Below are 14,130 nucleotides of genomic sequence, written 5' to 3'. Positions count from 1 at the left end.
TCTCTCTCACTTTCTCACTTTTTTTAAAAAACTTTTCCCTCTTTTCTGGCTTGAGCCAAAGGGAATCTTGAGCAAGCTAGCTAATTAAAAGGGTTATACTCAGTCAGATAACCCAGTTTCAGGCTTTGGGCCTAAGTAGAACCTAACAATTCACTTCCTTGCAACTTAAGTAGGAGAGTGAGGAAGAACAAAAGTGTTAAGTGATGCATTTGGTATATGAATATACTATTTTAAAGGCATTCAATCAATATTGATAATTCCAGTCGCTGTTGACTCTGTTCTACCATCACCACTCCTGGGGCCAGTCCAACATTCCTGGGCACAAAAGTGTTGGTCACAGTAGAGACAATAGGCAGCCACAGGAGCTACACTCTCAACCCTGAGAGAGACCCTTCCCTGCCCAAGGCTCTTTCTAGCCAGTAACACCAATAAGCAAAACAAGGAAAGAGGATCTGAATGTGCAACCCCTAATCTATGACAATAACAGAAAGAAAACTCTTTTGAAATTATAATTCTACTAACCAGCGCCTCCATTCCCTTTTTACAAGCAGGATGGTCTCTTAATAAGGTCAAACTGTTGCTTCTGGAAGTAGTATCTTTTGACCATGGGCTCCACCCTGCTTCCTTGTCTCATTATTTTAAGTGTTGTCTTTTTTCCACCACGAGTAATGGCTACAACCTGCTTGGAATGTAAGCTTTCTAACTGACCACTGGAGATATTTTGAACACATTTCTTTCCATTTCATTGCTTTGTGTTTTCTCCAGAATATCAAGCATATGGTTTTAATCAGGACAATTAACAAGAGCTTATACCAAAACACAAAACTTCCCTGTGGTTTGGATATTTCTTGATGGATTATAAAGTACCCCGTTACTTGCAGTAGGCCTGCCATGAAATGTGTGGTTTCCTGTGTGCTTTCAGGGAGTCCCTGAAATTATTGTCCTGATAATGTAAGCTATTATTTGCCTTCTTCATTCTAATTCCCTTTACTTGTGTTGTAATTGATCCTCCGGTGGGAGCTCAGATGGGAATATACCCATCTCCAAGGAGACTGATTCCTATAGGCTTAGAGAGGCTTCACTACATCATTTTGTCATGGCCTTCCTACATGGCCCAAGGTCTACTTCAACTCTTCATAGAAATATGACGTGCTTCTCTTCTTAAAGGGACAAAATAATAATGCATATTTCTGATAAAGACATTCATAATTGGTTACCCCTTGTCTGACCTTGAGGTCTCTGCTATTTCAAATGTGGTTCATGGACTGGCATCATCAGCAGAACCTGACAGCTTATAATACATGTAGAATTTCAGGTCCCATCCCAGACCCACTGAATCAGAAAGGGCATTAACAAGATGTCCAAGTGACCTGCATGTGTGCTCAAGTTCCAAATGCACTGCTTTACATAACACTAAGAATTCTTTTCTGTAAAAACCTTCAATATTTAGACATGATAATCAAGATGGAATTTCCATAGTAGCCTATGGGTAGGAGAATTCTTCTATCTTGGTTAAATTCCAGAAAACAAGATGGTAGCCAACCAAATACAGTATTCAACAATCAACAGTTTTGGGTGGGCAATTGGTACAGCAGTGAAGACCCTGCCTGGGATACGCATATCCCATACTGGAATGCCTGGATTTGAGCCTCTGACTCCATTTCCTATTCCAAGTTGCTGTTAATGTGCACTCTGGGAGACAGCAGGTGATGGCTCAAGTAATGGGTCCTTGCCCCACATGGGAGTCCTGGATTGAATTCCAGGTTATTGTCTTTGGCCTGGCCCAGCCCCCAGCTATTGTGGTCATTTGAGGAGTAAACCAGCAGATGGAAGACCTCTCTTTATCTCTGTCTCTGTCTCTACCTTTCAAATAAATGAAAGTAAATAAAAATTAAAACAACATTTGGATTAGCTCTTTTAAACAATAAAAACTCTGCACTAATACAAATGGAAAGTTAAACTAGCTAACATATTACCAACTAATTATTGCATAAATTTGTGTATGTGCCACTGGTGTGTGGGTTTATATGCCAGTGTGCCAAGTTCTACTGTTATAAAATTGGATACTGGTAGTTCATAGGCAGCCCAAGATTAATTTACTCAGCAACAATCACATCTGAAAAATATCACATACTGATATTGATGATGACATGACAGTTTTCGTTCAACACGAGGTAAAAACCTAGACAAAATCTTTAGCTTCCTGAGATTCAAATGAAGACAATCAACTGTCTCAGACTTTAACAGGAGGGAGGGAGAAAGGAAGGAGGGGGAGGGGGAGTGGGAGGGAAGAGGAAGGAGAGAGAGTGGGAGTGGGAGTGGGAGAGGGAGAGGAAAAGAGATATCTTCCATCTGCTAGTTACTCCCCAGTGCCCACATGCTGAAGCTGGGCCAGGTAGCAGTCAGGAGCTCAGAACTCAATCTGGGTTTCACCCATGGGTAGCAGGGACCCAATAACTTGAGCCATTACCTACAGTCTCTCAGTGTGCATTAGCAGTAAGCCACTGGAGATTTTTAGGGTTCTGTGGATATCACTCACTCTCCTCCTCTTTCTGTCTTACTATTAGTGTTGAGATTGCAGGAGCTAACCCGTCTCTAATAAGTCTTGTGAATAGAAAAATGACAATTCTGACAAATGGCCTTGCAAATTTCTGCATCTGCTTAATACACTGTGAGAGAGAAAAGAAATGCATACTCATTAAATGTCCTTCTCTCAAAGTTGTGGGAACCAGATCACTATTTTTAAATAGACACGCAAGGCTGTCATCTGTCTTCTTTATATATATGATCACTCATAAAAACAGTCTGCTTTATTTGAGTGAATCATACAACTCTGGAAAATTCAGGTTGGAACATCACTATTCAATATACATTAATTAAATGTTCAATATGTTTTTTCACTGAATAATATTATTAGTTCCAACTATTTTCTTTTTTGATGGAATCATAGTAGCTTCTGCTCCTCAATCTTTTTTATTCATGGATTCCTTTGTAAATATTAAAATTATTATTTTTCTCCATTGAACAGTAATAATAAAATCACATAATTACAGTGATAATATAATAATAGTACTATTAATAACAAACATTTCTTTTTTTTTTTTTTTTTTGACAGTCAGAGTGGACACTGAGAGAGAGAGAGAGAGAGAGAGAAAGGTCTTCCTTTGCCGTTGGTTCACCCTCCAATGGCCGCTGTGGCCGGCGCATCGCGCTGATCCGATGGCAGGAGCCAGGTACTTATCCTGGTCTCCCATGGGGTGCAGGGCCCAAGGACTTGGGCCATCCTCCACTGCACTCCCTGGCCACAGCAGAGAGCTGGCCTGGAAGAGGGGCAACCGGGACAGAATCCGGTGCCCTGACCGGGACTAGAACCCGGTGTGCCGGCGCCGCTAGTTGGAGGATTAGCCTAGTGAGCCGCAGCGCCGGCCAATAACAAACATTTCTACTAGAGAGATTTTGTTTGTCTATGTAGGACTGGATACTCAGAGATCTAATGACTTCTGGTCGTGAGAGCCAGCTCAGCCATTTTCCAGCTTGCTGGGGAATTCACCATAGTGGAGCACTGATAATTACAACTTTGAATTCTTAGGTGACTGTGGCACAGCCCTCAGCAATTATACACGTATGCTCCAATTTGGGCCAACTTAAACAAAGGCAGCCATTTTAAATTCAGTTCAAGAAACACCTAATAAACGCATACCCTGTGCAAGGTACTGTGTCAGGCAGCTGCATGCTGTGACTTGCCCAGCTACCACAATGGTATTAACACCTTGCATCCACTCACACATAGAGTGCTCCTACAGTTGCACTTTTTAAAATACAGGGCCAAATGCTACCTTGTAAAATAAACAACTGTGATAATATAGTTCAATGATGGCTATAACACTGATGGTTTAGATCACACTCACTACTTTTATATCAAGGTGGAGATTTTTCTTACACTTTGAAGTAATTTTGACGTATCAACTTGAGCAACATTTTTTATAACATTTTTTTTATTTTGTTTGTTAGTATTATACAGAAAATATTATCCAGACAAAATGCCTTCAGATCTGCAAGGACAATGTAGGTACACTATTCCCATTATATCTGTCACTAATAGAATTCACCAAGGAGTCTCTGCAGATGTCACCATGGCCAGAACTCTTGCTGCAGGACTGGCCTATATGACCATCCTGTGTAGGATTTAACTCTTCCACTGTGACTGAGCAGGTGTGTGCTCCTGACCTCAGGAGCTGGTCTTTAGGTCCTTAACCTGGTTAGCAACTATGATAGGATCTGGCCTAAAATATGAGTGGGGGCTGTCATACTGATTTTTTACATTTGCATCTAATAACTGAAAAACCAACAGTTGCTCAGAATGTGGCTATGAGGTAGAAGATGGGTCAAAATGGAGACGAAGCTTCAGCCAAAAAGGGTCATGCAAGTCAAAGTTAAGGGTAGAAGTGATGTGACTGATAAGACCAGGAACAGAGGAAAGGGGGAGTCTAGTCATGTTAACCCCAGCTAACTAGGATAAAGTTCCCCCGGTGCCTGGTACTGTGGTCTTTCACCGCTGACCTGAGTTCAGAATCAGCCCCAGGTCCACCACTTGAGACTCGTGGACCTGTGGCCCCATTCCTGGGCTGCTAACCCAGACCCCTTTTCACAGCACCACCCCACGTATGGTCACCGGGTGCAGAGTACCAGCCTGAGGATGTGTCTCGTTCGAGTCTCAGGAGACTTTAAAAAGGCACACGTTGATGTCTGTCACACTTGTGAGTAGTTAATGGCTTTGCTGTGAAGAAATCTAATTTCAGGACTGCTATCCCAATTAATCTTCTGATAAATTTGCCAAATTTCCCTCTGCCTGCTAAAGGAGGTTTCTGAATATACACCTTTGCTAAGCCTAAGGCTCTTCTGGAGATAGTTTCTCTCCAGCCTGAGGCCATGCCTGCTACACAGGAAGAGTGTCATATGGGATGGCTGCCCTTATTCCCCAGGGCACTGCGGTCACAGAAATCCACTCAACACACTTCACTTTAGTCAGCTCTCATGGGAATAGGGGCATGGATGACAGGACACGACTGAATTATTTAAAATCTGTCAGATTTCACAAAAACTCAGTCATGTTAATCAATGAGTCATGTTAACTCAGTGAGTTCTAAGATAGCCATGTGGTGGCTGTCACATTTTTTTCCAAGTTGTCTGCCTTTTGCAGGGAAATTCCCTGGAGATTTTTTTAATGAGGGATATTACCACCTCCCAATACAGAAGCGGGAGCAGCAGTGACAAGCCCTATCCCCACGGGTTCCCTCGCTAGTTACCACTTAGGGCACATAAGAGACCTGGACTTGGCCAATCTGATATTCAGGTCTGGGACTGTGGATCCAGAGGGGATGCCGCAAAGACAGGGCATTAGCTAGAACTTTACTGTGGTGGCAGTGACCTCAGCAGCCTTTCTTTTTTCTACGGCATAGCTTTGGGGCATGCTCAGATACTGATCCTCATCTGACTCCTGTTTTCTGCCTCTAAGTCTTCAGAACTGCTATTCATTCTATGTGTTACCTGTTAAATGAAAAAAAAAATTTTTTTATGTGAATGTCAGTTCAGCTTGTAACTAAGAATGATGGGTACTTAGTACCAAAAATATGGTGAAGGGTCAACACAAAGTTATTAATCACCATAAAAAAAGCAGAAAAGTTCACATTTTGAAGCAAAATCATTGATCTTCCAAAAAGTATATCTAAAATGGCTTAAAAATTAATTTACTGAAGCAAGAGTCAAACTAAAATTGTGAAAAACAGGGTCATCTTTGTGAGAGCCAGCAACTGTGCATAGCTAGTGTGAGGTAGTTTTGCTATCACCATTTTCCCTGTCTTTTAAGACCTGGTGCCTACAAGTAACTTCATAACACTTTAGCAAAATAGGTTTGCCATCTTCTTTAGCTAAAAAGGCTTTTAAAAATCTATAACGGTATGAGGACAAGAATTTGGATTTATAAAGGGCACACCTTCAGGGGCGGTTAAACTGTCACGTGGAATGTCTGCGTTCCCCACATAGCAGTGCCTGGGACTGAGGCCTGCCAGTGCTTCTGATCCAGCTTCCTGCGGGACGCCTGGGAGGCGGCAGATGATGGCCCAGTACTTGGATTCCTGCCACCCGTGTGTAGACTTCGATGGGACTGCTCATTCCTGGCTTCGGCCTGGCTAAGTCCTGGCTATTGTAGGCATTTGGGGAATGAACCAGCAGATAGAAGATCTCTCTTTCTCTGTCTCCCTCTCTATGTGTGTCTCTCCCACTGTTGCTCTGCCTTTCAAATAAACAAAACAAAAAAGAAGGCATACTTTCAGATTTAGAAAAGACTGGATTATAATTGAAGTTTTCAAATACAAGAATGAAAGTACTAGACATAACAATGAGAATTCTAGGAAGAAACAATTTAGTAAAATGGACACATTATCTCTGAGCATAAACAGATATTACAAGAATTCTAATTTGGAGATTTTTGGGGGGTTAATTTAGATCAAACAGATTAGGACAAAGGAAATAAAAAATCACTAATTGTACTGCCATGGGATAACTGTTACTGTGATATTTTGGTGTAGTTTTCTCCAATATGTGGCATATATATATATATATATATATATTATGTATGTGGATAAAGATATTCTATACACAGTGTTTTCAATTTACTTGTCTATTTAAAATCTTTTACATTCAGTGCTATTAAATATTCTCTACCAATTTTAATTCCTTTCTAATATTTTATTTTATATTTATAATTGCTTAACACTCAACAACTTTTAAAACATTAAGCATTTGAACTGAAAATACTAGGAACTTTTAATGAGAACAGTAACAAATAATTCGTGAAAATAAACACTGGATTCGCTAAAATGTTTTATGAAAGCTATATGTCAGAAATAGGATGTATCCTGTACTCCTGACTATGAAACTGACTCTACAGAAGTTACATGGAAGCACTCATTTTTAGAAAGCTGAGTTTTCCTAACAACTGAGGCCTTCTCTCTTAAGAAACACACAAACACACTTAATCATTTGGGTTAGCGTTGCCTTTTGCTTTGTCACATAATACTATGTTATTTACTTAGTTTTAAAACATAGTTATTTATTTATTTAAAAGGCAGAATGACAGAGAGAGAGAAAAGAGCTCCCACACCCACTAGTTCACTCTACAAATGCCTGCAACAGCTGGGGCTGGGCCAGGAACTGTTCATTCCATCTGGGTCTCCCATGGGAGTGGCAGAAACGCAACTACTTGCGCCACCATCTGCTGTCTCCCAAGTGCACCAGCAGGAAACTGGCTCAGACCTGGAGGAGCGAGGCACTTGAACCACACACCCCAACGTGGAACACGTGAGTCCTAAGTGGCAGCTTAAACTGTGCCACAACACCAGCCCCCATAGTACTACTTTAGATGTTTTTCTTGGACAAGTCTTGAAAGAAATGACCAAGGATTGTCATTATGAAAATAAATCATTATCCTGGGTTATGGATTTATTTGCCTTCATATGAAATTAGATCTCAAGTTTTTTAATTCCTTTGCCTGCTATTGAAGACTTGTTTTTCTTTTGTAGACAGACAGCAATGTTTAATTACTTTATCTGCTTAAGAAATATTTTTTTCACCTGAAAAAAATCTTCCTTTTTAAGTACATTCTGTTCTTGAGTCCAACTTGGTATTAGTAAATATACTTGTGATTGACAATTTATTCTTGGGGCTGGTGCTGTGGCACAGTGGGTTAACGCCCTGGTCTGAAGCACCAGCATCCCATGTGGGCACTAGTTCTAGTCATGGCTTCTCCTCTTCCGATCCAGGTCTCTGCTATGGCCTGGGAAAGCAGTGGAAGATGGCCAAGTCCTTGGGCCCCTGCACCCATGAGGGACACCCAGAGGAAGCTCCTGACTCCTGGCTTCAGATCAGCACAGCTCCAGCTGTTGCGGCCATCTGGGGTGTGAACCAGTGGATGGAAGACCTCTCTCTCTGTCTCTACCTCTCTCTGTAACTTGTCTTTAAAATAAGTCTTTTTAGAAAAGATAATTTATTCTTAATACCAGGAGTGCTGATTTACCACTGTACTTTTAGATCTTCCAATACTCCTTAGAAACTGTAAAAGGAGTCTCATGCATTCCTTATACAGTAAGTGCTTCCTTTTGAAATACTGCAACCATATGGACAACAGGAAACGTGCTAAAACCAAGAGCTTTCTGCACTGCAGCACCAGAACCAGCTGGAAGGACAGAGAGACAGCCTGGAGGAAAACAGGAAGACCTTTTAAGGGATAGCAAATTAGATCAATCAAGACACCACACGGCTTCTAAGGAGCCATCTGAAAATAATTACGGACTCAATCAGGGGCAAAGTTCAGACAGAGGAAAAGAGCAGAATGACTCCAAGACTTTTGTTTTGTTTTGTTTGTTTATTTAGGAGAACAAAACCTTTAGAGAGTCTCAAATGCACCTTACTGATGAACTGTGCAGGTTATTTTCTGCCGGCTGCCACAGCCTGTTACTCCAGTGCTTCTCACATACTCTTTACTTTTCACCCTTCAGGAGTCTGTCTCAACCACTGCCCTCCACAAACTTTGTGCTTTTCTACTTGGATGGGGTTTTTTAGAAGTGTCTCCTTCCTGTTTTCCATTTGAGCCTATTAGTGTTCTACTTCTATGGAGTTCATCAAATCCAAAACGCTGTTAAAATAGTTCTGAGATGCACCAGGTGGGCATTTGGCCTGGTGATTACTAAGACACTGGTTAAGAGGGCAGTGACCCATGTCAGTGCCTGGGTTCCATGCCCAGCTCTGGCTCCTCACTCCATTCTTACTAATGCAGACCCTGGAGGCACAGTGATGGCTCAAGTGACTGGCTTCCTGACACCCATGTGGGAGACCTAGACTGTGTCCCCGGCTCAGTTCCTGTCTCTAGGCCCTGGCCCAGCCCACTGTTGCTAGCATTTGTGGAATAAACCAGCACATGGGATCCTTCCGCCTCTCAAAAAAAACAAACAAACAAACAGACAGAAAAACAAAAAACCTAAATAGCATCAAGAAAAAAGATTGCCAATAAAACTAACACAATTTTTAAAAATCACTTGTAAGATGTATAAGTAGGGGACATAATCACACAAAGCTAAACAATATATTAAACTTTAGTAAGTAAATGAAAAAAACTCCTAGAATTGTAATGAGGCTGCAGGCTCAGAGTTGGCACTGGTGTTTTAAGAAACCGATGTAAGAGTTGTGGTTGACAACAATCTGAAGATGGCCCCAGGGGCTACTTCAGCCACAGATTTCAGTCATCAGAAGGAAGACTGTGGTTGACAAAACAAAATAAAAACAAAAACAGTGCAAGCTGTGCCACTAGCGTCAAAAATCATCCTGAGATGGCATTCAGAATAATGCATGCTATTTGTAGATATTAAGTTTCAATAAAGACAATAAGATGGGGAGTCATAAAAAAATCTACTAACATGACCAAAGTATTGTTTTTGCTTCATTATAAGCAAAAGAATGAGATAAACTCTTCCTCAGTATGGAGAAAAATGGACTGAAAAGTATATATGCATGTGTATATATGTATATATATATCTATAGATCTGAGATCGTAAAATAACAGTGCCTATGGATGAGATACACACAGACTTACTCATTAGTCTACACAGCAGCGAGGGGCCGAGAGGAGAGAGGACTCCAGGGTCACTGCTCTAAGTCATGCTGGTCCCCTCTTCATCACATGGGTTCTATTTAGAAAGTTGTGGTGGTGGTCTGGAGGCCCTGGGGTCGGGCTGGGGGACCAGAAGGAGATGTGTCAGCAGTCCACAGTTTCTTTCCCTGTGCTGTCTGGCTGCCATGAGGCACAGCTCGGGTTTGCTCATAGCAGTTCTGTCATTTTGGAAGCAGGCTTTTATTTCTCATATGTTTCCGAGGATTTAAAATTGCCTATCGTGACTTGGCTCAAAGGAACACTAAGCTCCGGGAGCAGAGAACATACATAATTGCAAGGGTAAGATGAAATGCTGCGGGACCTGATTCTAGGCTTTAGGTTTTCAGCCGGGAAAAACAAGGCAGCTGTTTGTGTCGTTTCTCTTCTCATAGCATTACAATGTAAGTGACACGTCATTAGAGAATTTTCTGTTTTGATTACTATTATGTTCATATCATCAAAAATAGTGCTTGGCACACAGGAGGTGGCACAATAAATGCTAGTTGAACAGATACTGCAAGTATCTTATTTTACTTTTTTTTTTTAACTTAAATAAGGATCATGTTTTAGTCATAGTACTTTAAGGAATACCACTTAATATCAAATCTTACTGATGTTAAAAATTTTCTATATAAAATCAGTTACCTCCTAATTCAATATACTTCTAAATTAAAATTTTGGTTGGCTTTATTAATTCTAAAAAAATTTACATACTATCGTCAAATGAATCTTTACTTTTTTTTAAAAAAAAGATGTACTTATTTATTTGAAAAGCAGAGTGACAGAAAGAAAGACAGATCCCACATTTTCTTTTCTTTCTTTCTTTTTTTTTTTTTAAAGACAGAGTTACAGAGAGAAGTAGAGACAGATGGAGAGGTCTTCCACCTGCGGGTTCACCCCCCAGATGGCTGCAATGGCCAGAGCTGTGCCGATCCGAATCCAGGAGCCAGAGCTTCCTCTGGGTCTCCCACATGGGTGCACGGGCCCAAGGGCTTGAGCCATCTTCCACCGCTTTCCCAGGCCATAACACAGAGCTGGATCAGAAGAGGAGCAGCCGGGACTGGCGCCCATATGGGATGCCAGTGCTTAAGGCCAGGGCGTTAACCCGCTGCACCAGAGCCCCGGCCCAGATCCCCACATTTTTCTGGTTCAATCCTTAATGGGCTGTAACAGCCAGTTCTGGGCCAGGCTGAAGATAGGGGTCAGGAGCTCCATCCTGGTCTCCCACATGGGTGGTAGGGGCCAAGTACTTGGGCCATTTGTTGTCCTCCCAGGCACACTAGCAGTCAGCTAGTCAGGAAGCAGAGCAGCTGGGACTCGAATCCTGGCACTCCCTGGGATGTGAGCATCACAAGTACTGGCTCACCCTACTGTGACAGTGTTGGCTCCTGTCAAGCAGATTTGATTCCATGCTAGTGTCAAGTGTGGATTTGATTCCTTAGACTACAGAAGAATAAACTTAAAATTTAAAGTGGATGCAGTTACTTGAAGTGTGACATTCCTGAGATCATGCGGGTGAGTACAACAAAACATCTGGTTCTAGACATGGTTCTTCAAACTTGTACTTCTGACATTTGGGGCTTGATAATTCTTCATGTCTGTATGTTGCTGACAGTTCAGCAGCAACCCTGGCATCTACCTAACAGCCTCTAGGGTGTCAAGAAAAATGTCTCCAGATCTTGTCAAATGTCCTGTGGAGGAAAGGATGGCAAAACTGTCTTAAGAACCACCATTGTAGATATTGGGAATATACTGGCAAAACAGTTTTATGTGAAAGCAAAACTGATCAAAATACTCTGAATTAAATACAACAATTTTCCTACAACTGATGAGAAGATACAACAAATTTGAACCTAAACTTCTTATATGTACAATATATGTAAGATAAAAGGGGCAGGTAAACTTCAGGAATTTATAAACCACTTAACTGTATGCCATCAAAGTTATAGACTTTGGCATGGAAGAACTTTACAGGTCATTTAGTATAAGCTCATTTGATGAAACTGGAGTTCGTGGGAGATAAATAATTGCCCAAAGTCTTACAGTTAGTAAGTGGCATTTTTATGAGTAGTACTACCAAAGCCTGTTTAACAATTCTCTGGGAGAAATAAGTGTGCAGCCCACAGAGTACCCAATATGGTATAGTACATTATGTTCAGTAAGGGACACACAGGTGGACTAGTGGCCTGGACTGGTGTAAAAATGACAGCATCACTTGATGCCCTAAAAGGAAGGATGAGGAAGCTAAAAAATGTGAACAAACATTAATGATTCCTAAAGGCTGGGAGGAGTAGGGGAGCCTGAGGAAGTTTAGATAATGAGCACCAATGCAGAGTTAGACTGGGATACGTACCTGGTGCTACACAGCATAGTGGATGACTGGAGCTCACAATAACCTATTCCATATTTTATCAGCAAACAGAAGAAAGGAACTCCAAGGCGCCATTTTTTTTTTTTTTTTTTTTGCAGGCAGAGTGGACAGTGAGAGAGAGAGAAAGGTCTTCCTTTACCGTTGGTTCACCCTCAGCCAGTGCGCTGCGGCCGGCACACTGCGCTGATCCGAAGCCAGGAGCCAGGTGCTTATCCTGGTCTCCCATGGGGTGCAGGGCCCAAGCACTTGGGCCATCCTCCACTGCACTCCCAGGCCACAGCAGAGAGCTGGCCTGGAAGAGGGGCAACCCGGACAGAATCCGGCGCCCCAACCGGGACTAGAACCTGGTGTGCTGGCGCCGCAGGCAGAGGATTAGCTAGTGAGCTGCGGCGCCGACCCCAAGGCACCATTCTTAAAGTGATGTCAAGGGGAAATGTTGACTAGACTGACTGATCAGTACACACTGTACACACTACTGAAATGTCACATGGTAGCCCATAAATATGTACAATTATTTGTCATAAAAGAGACTGTGCTCCTCCCCCCTCCCCCAGCAAGGCAGAGTGGGTCAAGCGGATTTTGCACAGGTGGACTAGTTTGTACAATAGCCCAGAGGTGGTAAGCACGTTAAGGACATGTTTAAAAGCCCAGCTGCAAAATGAGGGAAGAAGAGAGTGGCATGGAATAAGACTGGAAGTTGACAGAGCTGGATCATGTAGGATCTTAAGAACCATGTTGTGGATTTGGGATTTTAATCAACCTGCAGAGAAAAACCTTTGGAGGATGTTAAGCAGGTGAGTCATGTTATCAGATGCACCTTTAAAAAAGATCACTGTGGCTGCTTGGGTCAGATAGAGAAGGAAGAGACAAGTTAGAAGTAGTTTAGACAAGTTTAAGTAGTTTAGGCAAGAGGTGAGAGTATCTTGGTGGAGATGGTGAAAATTGAAGGAATATTTTAGAAGTGGAACTGAAAACATTTGGTGATGGATTAGAAGACAGAGCAGGGGCTTCCAGAATTACTGTCCTTGAGATTTTGGAAGACAGAGGAGGAAAGAAACTTAGTATTAATCAGAAGAGCAGTATTAATGCTCACACTATTCTAGAGTATTCTTGTATCTGGTTAGTATTTCAATATCAAAACTTATGGCATCAGTCTCCTAGGCTGTCAGAACAAATGATCAACTGTGTGGCTTACAACCATGGAAATTTACTTTCTCATAGTTCTGGGGCCAGAAGTTTGAAATCCAGTGTTAGCAGGGCCATGCTCCATCTGTAGGCTCTCGGAAGAGGATTCCCTTGCCTCTCCCTAGCTTACCATGAATGTGCAATCTTTCATATTCTTTGGTTTGTAGCTACATCCCTCCAATTTATGCCTGTGCTTTTAATTTGCTACCTTCTCACTCTCTGTGTATTTCATCTTGAGATTTTTAGCTAATTCCATCCGCAAATAGGTCACAAGATGAATTTCCAGGTGTCATGAAGTCTTGGGGAGCAGGATTCAACTCACTAGAGTTACCAATAGTTTTTCTTGTTCTCATCATTGTTAGTATCATTAACATCACTACTAAAATTAAGAAGAGGTAAAGAGGTTCTGTTCTAATGTCCTAATATGTGTTGGGGGTTACAAGTATTGGAGGACCCCAAAATCACAACCAAATTCTATAGGAAGATTTGCAAGACTCAAAATATGTTGAAAGACTATACTTTTAGGAATATATGTAATACTCATGGCTATGATATATCATGTTAAAAGCACACACAGAGGAAGCAGCAAAGGAAGAAGGTGTCTGGAGCTAAGTCCAGTAGGGCACAGGCTTCCAAGTGGAGTTGCAAAGATGCACAAACGCTTCCAGCATCAAACTGTGACCACATATGCTGAGTGTTATCTCTACTCATCAGATGCTCGCTCAGTAGCCCAATTTTTATTGGAAGATGATCATGCCTGCCACATAGCGAATTTCCAGATTCCCAGAAGGAAGGCACGTGTTCCACACAAGCCAGTGTACAAGCTCAACACGCACACAGTAAGGCATCCTTACCAGTGGAGCACTCCTGG

The 14,130-nt window shown here is 41.8% G+C and overlaps 1 protein-coding gene across 3 annotated transcripts in view; it reads right to left on the bottom strand.

The window, feature by feature from the left end:
- The window catches only part of ARSK (arylsulfatase family member K), a 54,194-nt gene that overhangs the window by 22,140 nt on the left and 17,924 nt on the right, over positions 1 to 14,130 (bottom strand). The window lies entirely within an intron of this gene.

The sequence above is a fragment of the Oryctolagus cuniculus genome, chromosome 14, assembly GCF_051225735.1.
Source record: "Oryctolagus cuniculus isolate XC-2025 breed Fujian yellow rabbit chromosome 14, ASM5122573v1, whole genome shotgun sequence".
NCBI lineage: Eukaryota > Metazoa > Chordata > Mammalia > Lagomorpha > Leporidae > Oryctolagus > Oryctolagus cuniculus.
The sequence above is the reverse complement of the archived record's forward strand: the minus strand, read 5'-3'. Positions and strand labels throughout refer to the sequence as shown.